The sequence below is a fragment of the Salmo salar genome, chromosome 04 (genome assembly GCF_965601325.2).
Source record: "Salmo salar chromosome 04, fSalSal1, whole genome shotgun sequence".
In the NCBI taxonomy this organism is placed as follows: Eukaryota; Metazoa; Chordata; class Actinopteri; order Salmoniformes; family Salmonidae; genus Salmo; species Salmo salar.
In genome coordinates, this window is record NC_138294.1 from 50631532 (window position 1) to 50642294 (window position 10763).

The following is a 10763-nucleotide window of genomic DNA, read 5'->3' on the forward strand; positions in this document are numbered from 1 at the left end:
TAGCTCAGGCCCTGAAGCCAGTTTATGCATATAATTGTTACCATTGGAAAGAAAACACGTAGAATTTTGTAGAAATGTCAAAATAGTGTAAGAGTATAACAAAATAGATATGGTAGGAGAAAATCCAAAGAAAACTAACCAGGATTGTTTTTTCTTTGGAGAGACCATCCTCTTAGAAATGCAAGAGAAAGGTCATATTGTATATTGCCATATTGATGCAATTCATATGGCTTCCACAGGGTGTCAGCAGTCTATGTTCAACGTTTCAGGCTTGTAACTTCAAAAACGAATAAGAAACTAGTGTTTTTCTATGTGGACAAAGACCTCAAAATCTGTGTCATTGCGTGTAACGACAAAGTTGCGCACAATATGCATATAATTACTTAGCGAGCTGATAAAATCGGTTTCCTATTGAACATACTTCTTTCAGAAAGAAATATTATAGTTTGATTACATTTTAGGGTGTCTGAGTAGTAAATACAAACGTACTTTGACTTGTTGAAACAAAGTTTGGGGTAGATTTTCAGATTCCTTTCTTTGCAAGTTGAACGAGTGGATTTCTCATATCGATGGCGCCAACTAAACAGACTTTTTGGGATATAAAAAAATGATTTTATCTAACAAAACAACACTACATGTTATAGCTGGGAGCCTTTGGATGACAAATCAGAGGAAGATTTTAAAAAAGTGAATATTTAATCTTTATGTGTGAATGTGTGCCGGTGGATTTTTTTTTATATTGATGTGGGGCGCCGTCCTCAAACAGTCGCATGGCATGCTTTCGCTGTAATAGCTACTGTAAATCGGACAGTGCAGTTAGATTAACAAAAATGTAAGCTTTCAGCCAATATGACACTTTATATGTACCTAAATGTTAAATCCATAATATTTATTCGAATGTATTCGAATTACGCTCCGTCTAGTTTCACCACAAGCAGGACGCCTATTCCTAAGAAGTTTTTAATAACTGGTTGACCCTCCTTTGGCAGCAACTCAACCAAACGTTTTCTGTAGTTGCGGATCAGATCTGCACAACGGTCAGGAGGAATTTTGGACCATTAAGCTTTACAAAACTGTCTCAGTTCAGCAATATTCTTAGGATATCTGGTGTGAACCGCTCTCAAGGTCATGCCACAGCATTTTAAATCGGTTGAGGTCAGGACTGGGCCACTCCAGAAGGCATATTTTCTTCTGTTGTTGATTTACTTCTGTGTTTGGGGTCGTTGTCCTGTTGCATCACCCAACTTCTGTTGAGCTTCAATTGGCGGACATATCCTGCAAAATATCCATTATCCTGCAAAATGTCTTGATAAAACGTCGGAATACATTTTTCCGTCAATGATAGCAAGCTGTCCAGGCCCTGAGGCAGCACACCAGCCCCAAACCACAATGCTCCTCCACCATACTTTATAGTTGGGATGAGGTTTTGATGTTGGTGTGCTGTACTCTTTTTTTTCTCCACATAGTGTTGTGTGTTCCTTCCTTCCAAACAACTCAACTTTAGTTTAATCTGTCCACAGAATATTATGCCAGAAGCGCTGTGGAACATCCAGTTGCTCTTTTGGGAACTTTGGATGACAGTGGCTTATTCCGTGGTATCCTTCCATGAACACCATTTTTGTTTAGTGTTTTACGTATCGTAGACTCGTCAGATCGTCAGATGTTAGCATGTTCCAGAGATTTCTGTAAGTCTTTAGCGGACACTCTAGGATTCTTCTTAACCTCATTGAGCATTCTGCACTGTGTTCTTGCAGTCATCTTTGCAGGATGGCCACTCCCAGGGAGAGTAGCAACCGTGCTGAACTTTCTCCATTTATAGACAATTTGTCTTACCATGGACTGACAAACATCAAGGCTTTTAAAGATAGTTTTGTAACCCTTTCCAGCTTTATGCAAGTCAACAATTCTTAACCTCAGGTCTTCTGAAATCTCTTTTGTTTGAGGCATGGTTCACATCAGGCAATGCTTCTTATGAATAGCAAACTCAAATTTTGTGACTGTTTTTTATAGGGCAGGGCAGCTCTAACCAACATCTCCAATCTCGTCTCATTGATTGGACTCCAGGTTAGCTGACTCCTGACTCCAATTAGCTTTTGGAAAAGTCATTAGCCTAGGGGTTAACATACTTTTTCCAACCTACACTGTGATTGTTTAAAGGATGTATTCAATATAGACAAGAAAAATACAATAATGTGTGTGTTATTGGTTTAAGCACACTGTGTTTGTCTGTTGTTGTGACTAAGATGAAGATCAGATCAAATTTTATGACAAATTTATGTAGAAATCCAGGTAATTCCAAAGGGTTCACATCCCTTTTCTTGCCACTGTATACCCATGTGGGTGATTGAAAGATTAACTGAGGTTGGTTGTGATAATGCACCTTATTATGAAAGTTAGTTGCCAAATGCATATCAAGTCCAAAGAAGAAGAAAAAAGCCTGGAAGGAGGAGAGATGACTAGAAACGATTCGGTTGACCGTTTTATGTGTGGATACATTTTCGGAGTAGAGGACCTTCTACATTTCAGGTAAAATAACAACTCAAGGTTTATATCCCAGGAAAAATTAGCTAGCAACAGCAAGCTAGCTAGCTAAATTGCCATAAATGTATAATTCTTTTAGACCTGTGTGGCGGATGAATCAGAATTAGTTGGGTAACATAGATAATTAAGATGTTTTATTTGCATAATATGCTTATGTGAGATACTTGTCATTATAATGTATCCCTTTGGACTCTGGTGTTGGCAGTGGCACTTTTCCCTTAGCTAGGGCTCAGTCACTCGGGGCCCAGAGAGGGGAGAGGTCAGACTTGTCTTTCACATGTCCCTGGTGCTATGCAGAATATCAGAAAGGGAAGAGGACAGAATGGAACATTATCTTCATATGTGAATGTGTCTTTACCTATTCTTATACCATGTGAAGGGATGGCGTGATTAATGGGGAACCAATTATTTGTCTCCACAATGTCTGTGCGCAAGTCACTCCCCTCAGTGAGCTTGTCCAGGAGTGGGATCAAGAGGGGGTTTACTTGAGATGGGAGTATCTAGAGTTGACAATTGATATATGCCATTGGATGAGTTGGTGTTTTTGTACTATGAAGTACCAGGAACGAGATTAGAACCTCGTCATAGGGACCAAACTGAACGATAATTTATAGCGAATGTTATCTGGCTAAGGGATACTCCTTTCTCAAATATAAAGTCCCTTTGTGAACTGTTCCTAAGATCTGTGGTTCGTCATGTGCGTTGAGAGGGGTGTATCTTGGCTATAAAAGATCTTTGTACTTTTGTGTTGTCACTTTCAATGGTTCATTAGAGATAGCTCATCATTGAAAGTCAAGTGCTTTTGCAAAGCTGTTATTATTAAAGATGTAGTTTAAGTATAACTCTGACTGGTGTGTGAAGTTTGTTACTCTCCTCATTTGGTAATGGAGAAATTAGCCAACACACCTGTCCCCAAATTAATATAATTGGTTCAGAGTTTGTTTTGATATTTCAACCTGCATGTCGTGATCGGTGTGGGGGGGACAAAATCAATTTAAGCACGATGGCGCACGCACCCGTCTTTTTTGGGCATGGTGTAACTCAACAGGAATATTGATAGCGAGGGACACTTTACATCTGGTAAGTAGAGTTCCTAGCGAGTATACATACTGTATGTCTTTGTTGACAGGAAAACATTTTTTGGGGGGGAAGCCAGCTATATTGTGGTAGGGTTATTTTCTGTGGCCAGTCACCAGAATGATTCACAACTCGGAGTCCAACCAATAAACAGACTCCCGATATTGTGTCCCAAAGCTACATGTAGGCTAGCGGACTAAACTCCACTCCATGGTGAAGGAAGTTTATGATTTAACTTCTCCAACAGAGTGAAGCAGACACCAGACTTGGTGGAATATAGCTCCGACTACAGATTCGACCAAGGTCAACACTTAAAAAAATGTAAACCATGAAATGCTTATGTTGTTTGTCCTCTGTAGTTGCGTGCCTTTCTTTGTTTGCTGAAATCCATACTTTTTCAATAAACGTTTAATCAAATACAACCAAAAACGTTTTACCAGTGGTGTAAAGTACTTAAGTAAAAATACTTTAAAGTACTACTTAAGTAGTTTTGTGGGGTATATGTACTTTACTATTTATATTTTTGATAACTTTTACTTTGCTACATTCCCAAAGAAAATAATACATTTTCCCTGACACCCAAAAGTACTTGTTACATTTTGAATGCTTAGCAGGACAGAAAATGTTCTAATTTACACACTTTTTTCAAGAGAATATCCCTGGTCATCCCAATGCCGCTGATCTGGCGGACACACTAAACACAAATGCTTTGTTTGCTAATTATGTCTGAGTATTGGAGTGTGCCCCTGGCTATCTGTAAATATCTGCTAAGTAGGTGTACAGTACCAATCAAAAGTTTGGACACACCTACTCATTCCAGGGTTTTTCTTTATTTGTACTTTTTTCTACATTGTAGAATAATAGTGAAGACAAACTATGAAATAACACATGGAATCATGTAGTAACCAAAAAAGTGTAAAACAAATCATAATATATTTTATATTTGAGATTCTTCAATGTTGCCACCCTTTGCCTTGATGACAGCTTTGCACACTGTTGGCATTCTCTCAACCAGCTTCATGAGGTGCATTTGGAATGCATTTCAATTAACAGATGTGCCTTGTTAACCTGTTAGGGCTAGGGGGCAGTATTGACACGGCTGGATAAAAAACATACCCGATTTAATCTGGTTACCACTCCTACCCAGTAACTAGAATATGCATATACTTATTACATATGGATAGAAAACACCCTAAATTTTCTAAAACTGTTTGAATGGTGTCTGTGAGTATAACAGAACTCAAATGGCAGGTCAAAACCTGAGAGATTCCTTTACAGGAAGTGGCCTGTCTGACCATTTCTTGAACTTCTTTTCCATCTCTATCATTTACTAAGGATCTCTGCTCTAACGTGACACTTCCCACGTCGTCCATAGGCGCTCAGAGCCCGGGAAAAAACAGAATGTCGTCATTCCAGCCCCAGGCTGAAACACATTATCGCCTTTCTCAAGTGGCCGATCAAGGGACACTGGCCTTATGCGCGTGACCCCGACCGCCCCCGCCTTTGGGATTTTTTCCTCTGTTTGCCGAAAAGGAGATTCCCTGTCGGAATATTATCGCTTTTCTACGAGAAAAATGTCGTAAAAATTGATTTTAAACAGCGGTTGACATGCTTCGAAGTACGGTAATGGAATATTTAGAATTTTATTGTCACGAATTGCGCCATGCACGCGACACTTCTTTACTATTTCGGATAGTGTCTGGAACGCACGAACAAAACGCCGCTATTCGGATATAACGATGGATTATTTTGGACCAAACCAACATTTGTTATTGAAGTAGCAGTCCTGGGTGTGCATTCTGACGAAGACAACAAAAGGTAATCAAACTTTTATAATAGTAAATATGATTATGGTGAGTGCTAAACTTGCCGGGTGTCTAAATAGCGAGCCCGTGATGCCTGGGCTATGTACTTAGAATATTGCAAAATGTGCTTTCACCAAAAAGCTATTTTAAAATCGGACATATCGAGTGCATAGAGGAGGTCTGTATCTATAATTCTTAAAATAATTGTTATGCTTTTTGTGAACGTTTATCGTGAGTAATTTAGTAAAATGTTAGCGAATTCCCCGGAAGTTTGCGGGGGGTATGCTAGTTCTGAACGTCACATGCTAATGTAAAAAGCTGGTTTTTGATATAAATATGAACTTGATTGAACAAAACATGCATGTATTGTATAACATAATGTCCTAGGGTTGTCATCTGATGAAGATCATCAAAGGTGAGTGCTGCATTTAGCTGTCTTCTGGGTTTTGGTGACATTATATGCTGGCTTGAAAAATGGGTGTCTGATTATTTCTGGCTTGGTACTCTGCTGACATAATCTAATGTTTTGCTTTCGTTGTAAAGCCTTTTTGAAATCGGACAGTGTGGTTAGATTAACGAGAGTCTTGTCTTTAAATGGCTGTAAAATAGTCATATGTTTGAGAAATTGAAGTAATAGGATTTTTAAGGTTTTGAAAATCGCGCCACAGGCTGGCAGTGGCTGTTACGTAGGTGGGACGCAAGCGTCCCACCTAGCCCATAGAGGTTAATTTGTGGAATTTCTTTCCTTCTTAATGTGTTTGAGCTAATCAGTCTTGTTGTGACAAGGTAGGGGTGGTATACAGAAGATAGCCTTATTTGGCAAAAGACCAAGTCCATATTATGGCAAGAACAGCTCAAATAAGCAAAGAGAAATGACAGTCCATAATTACTTCAAGACATGAAGGTCAGTCAATCCGTAACATTTCAAGAACTACGAAAGTTTATTCAAGTGCAGTTGCAAAAACCATCAAGAGCGATGATGAAACTGGCTCTCATGAGGACCGCCACAGGAAGACCCAGAGTTACCTCTGCTGCAGAGGACAAGTTCATTAGAGTTACCAGCCTAAGAAACTGCAGTCCAAAAAAAGTGCTTCACAGATTTCCAAGTAACAGACACATCTCAACATCAACTGTTCAGAGGAGACTGCGTGAATCAGGCCTTCATGGTCGAATTGCTGCAAAGAAACCACTACCAAAGGACACCAATAGGAAGAAGAGACTTGCTTGGGCCAAGAAACAAGCAATGGACTAGACCGGTGGAAAACGGTCCTTTAGTCTGATGAGTCCAAATGTGAAATTTTTGGTTCCAACCGCCGTGTCTTTGTAAGACGCAGAGTAGGTGAACGGATGATCTCCACATGTGTAGTTCCCACCGTGAGGTTCCCACCGTAAAGCATGGAAGAGGAGGTTTGATGGTGTGGGTGTGCTTTGCAGGTGACACTGTCTGTGATTTATTTAGAATTCAAGGCACACTTAAACAGTATGACTACCACAGCATTCTGCAGCGATACGTCATCCATCTGGTTTGCAATTAGTTCCACTATCATTTGTTTTACAACAGGACAATGACCCAACACACCCCCAGGCAGTGTAAGGGCTATTTGACCAAGAAGGAGAGGGATGGAGATCTGCATCAGATGACCTGGCCTTACAATCACCCATCCTCATCCCAATTGAGATGGTTTGGGATGAGTTGGACTGCAGAGTGAAGGAAAGTGCTCAGAATATGTGGGAACTCCTTCAAGACTGTTGGAAAAGCATTCCAGGTGAAACTGGTTGAGAGAATGCCAAAGCTGTCATCAAGGCAAAGTGTGGCTACTTTGAAGGATCTACAATCTAAATATATTTTGGCTTGTTTAACACTTTTTTGGTTACTACATGATTCCATATGAGATATTTCATAGTTTTGATGTCTTCACTATTATTCTACAATGTAGAAAATAGTAAAAAAAACTAAGAAAAACCCTTGAATGAGTAGGTGTCCAAACTATTGACTGGTACTGTACATATCTACCTCAATTTCCTTGTACATCGGTTGGTACCCCATGTATATAGCCAAGCTATCATTGCTCATTGTGTATTTGTTTGTATTGTTATTTTTTATTTTGCATCGTTGGGAAGGGCCCATAAGAAAGCATTTCACTGATATTTTACACCTGTTATTTACGAAGCATGTGAAAATTAAAATTGGTTGGATCTGTAGATTGAATGATTTTTTTTTATTTTTACAATTAGTATTTGGAGCCCTGGGGCTATGTGATCGGAGATTCAATTTGTCGTCTTTGAGAAACTCAAACAAGCCAAAAGTTGGTTGTATTTATTTAGCGTTTATTTAGAAAGTATGGATTTCTGCAAATGACGAAAGGCATGCATCTGCAGAGGACAAAAATGGGTACAAGGTAGGTGTTTAATGATTTATATTTTTGAATTATTGACCTTGGGGTGAATCAATGCAGTCGGAGCTAGATTCCACAAAGCCTGGTCTCTGCTCTGATCTGTTGGTGAAGTACATATATACAGTGCTGTGAAAAAGTATTTGCCCCCTTCCTGATTTCTTATTTTTTTGCACATTCGTCACACTTAAATGTTTCAGATCAAACAAATTTAAATATTACACAAAGGTATCCCAAGTAAACACAAAATGCAGTTAAGTGATGATTATATTTATTAAGGGAAAAAAAGCCATCTGAACCTTCATGGCCCTATGTGAAAAAGTAATTGCCCCCTAAACCTAATAACTGGTTGTGCCACCCTCAGCAGCAACAACTGCAATCAAGCATTTGTGATAACTGGCAATGAGTCTTTCACATCGCTGTGGAGTAATTCTGGCCCGCTCTTCTTTGCAGAATTGTTTTAATTCAGCCACATTGGAGGGTTTTCAAGCATGAACTGCCTTTTTAAGGTCACGTCACAGCATCTCAATCGGATTCAAGTCCAGACTTTGACTAGGCCACTCCAAAACCTTAATTTTGTCTTTTTTAAGCCATTCAGAGGTGGACTTGCTGGTGTGTTTTGGATCATTGTCCTGCTGCAGAACCCAAGTGCACTTCAGCTTGAGGTCATGAACTGATGGCCGGACATTCTCCTTCAGGATTTTTTGGTAGAGAGCAGAATTCATGGTTCCATCAATCACAGCAAGTCATCCAGGTCCTGAAGCAGCCCCAGACCATCACACTACCACCACCATATTTGACTGTTGGTATAATGCTCTTTTTCTGAAATGCTGTGTTACGTTTACGCCAGATGTAACGGGACGCACACCTTCCAAAAAGTTAAACTTTTGTCTCGTCAGTCCACAGAATATTTTCCCAAAAGTCTTGGGGATCATCACGATGTTTTTTGCCAAAAGTGAGACGAGCCTTTGTTGTTTTTGGTCAACAGTGGATTTCGCCTTTGAACTCTGCCATGGATGCCATTTTTGCCCAGTCTCTTTCTTATGGTTGAGTCATGAACACTGACCTTAACTGAGGCAAGTGAGACCTGCAGTTCTTTAGATGTTGTTGTGGGTTCTTTTGTGACCTCTTGGATGAGTCGTCGCTGCGCTCTTGGGGTAATTTTGGTAGGCCGGCCACTCCTGGGAAGGTTCACCACGGTTCCAAATTTTCTCCATTTGTGGATAATGGCTCTCACCATGGTTCGCTGGAGTCCCAAAGCTTTAGAAATAGCTTTGTAACCCTTTCCAGACTGATAATGTCAATTACTTTGTTTCTCATCTGTTCCTGAATTTCTTTGGATTGCAGCATGATGTCTTGCTTTTTGAGATCTTTTGGCCTACTTCACTTTGTCAGACAGGTTCTTTTTAAGTGATTTCTTGATTCAACAGGTCTGGCAGTATTCAGGCCTGGGTGTGGCTAGTGAAATTGAACTCAGCTTTCCAAAAAATGTGATTAACCACAGTAAATTAATGATTTAACAAGGGGGGGCAATTACTTTGTCACATAGGGCCATGAAGGTTTGGATAGCTTTTTTCCCTTAGTAAATAAAACGATCACTTAAACTGCATTTAGTGTTTACTTGGGTTATCTTTGTGTAATATTAACATTTGTTTGATCTGAAACATAAGTGTGACAAATGTGCAAAAAAATAAAAAATCAGGAAGGGGGCAAATACTTATTCACAGCACTGTACACCTGCACTGTAGCGGCAAGATGTTGGCTAGAGTGTACGTTCCAATACCAGAGTGGGCGCACTCGCTATATAACGCTAAGCAATTTTTGTGAGAAAACTATCAGTAGAGTTGAAAATGCGATGCAAACCCATTTAACTTGTATTTTTTTTATTCAGTACATGGAAATGTAATAACACAAGGTATTCTTATGTGCTCTGTCATCACATACAGCTTTTTATAGAATTTGATGGAAACACATCTCTGGTGCATATTGTTTTTATGCAGACTTTACAATAATCGTATGACAATCTGTCACCAATTGGATGTAAACATAGCTATTGAGAGGAATAGTAATGGTCTTTTTTTAAGGTACTAACTCCGTCATGGAGCTTATGGGGAAATTAATGTTTTTTTTGTTGATAAATGCCGTAAATAAGGTCTGTGGTAAATACCGGCTTAGATCTTACACGTTTTGTTCTATGAAATTATCTTCATCAGCTAATGTCACTTTGTGCATTTTTAAGCGTTTATGTAATCAAAGAAAAGCACAAGTCTTCATAATTCATAAAGGTTGTGTTAACTGAACTGACTGATATCTCATAGAATAATATGTAGAAGATCTCCTAAGCCTGTGTTAACCTCAGACCTTATTTCTGGCATTTACCTCAAAACCTTATTCAGTCCCCATTCATTTTCCCCTAAGGAATTGCTGAACAAACTAGATGTAACTTCTTTCAGGTTTTTAGGACTATAAGCTGGCGATCAGGATCTACATGTTGATCCTCACTTGTGTTTTGTCTTATTATACTAATGTATTGTTGAAGCCAGATTTACTAGAGCTGGAGTATGACAAGTTGAATACAGTACTATTGCTCCTTTAATAAAGTTATGTTCAGGATGACATTTCTCTTGGGAGATTGTAGGTAAATGTGTGTATTGTTTGCAATGGTCAGTTTGGGCTGCTGGAAGATATATTAGCTTGCCTTGTTCATCATTCATTTGAATTTCCTATTTCATGTTTATTGATAAAGGACATCATGCCGCTTATTTTATAGCAAGTATCACTTACTCCTGATTCGACGCACACCGATGCGCGAACCTATGACCTCTGTCTTGCTAGCACATGTAGCCGCCCTCCTAAAGCATCTTACCAGTCGGCGCTAAACGAAAAAGCTAGCTATTCGGTGGCGCAAGTGGGGACATTTCAGGCTGAGGAGTGTGCTGCAATAGCA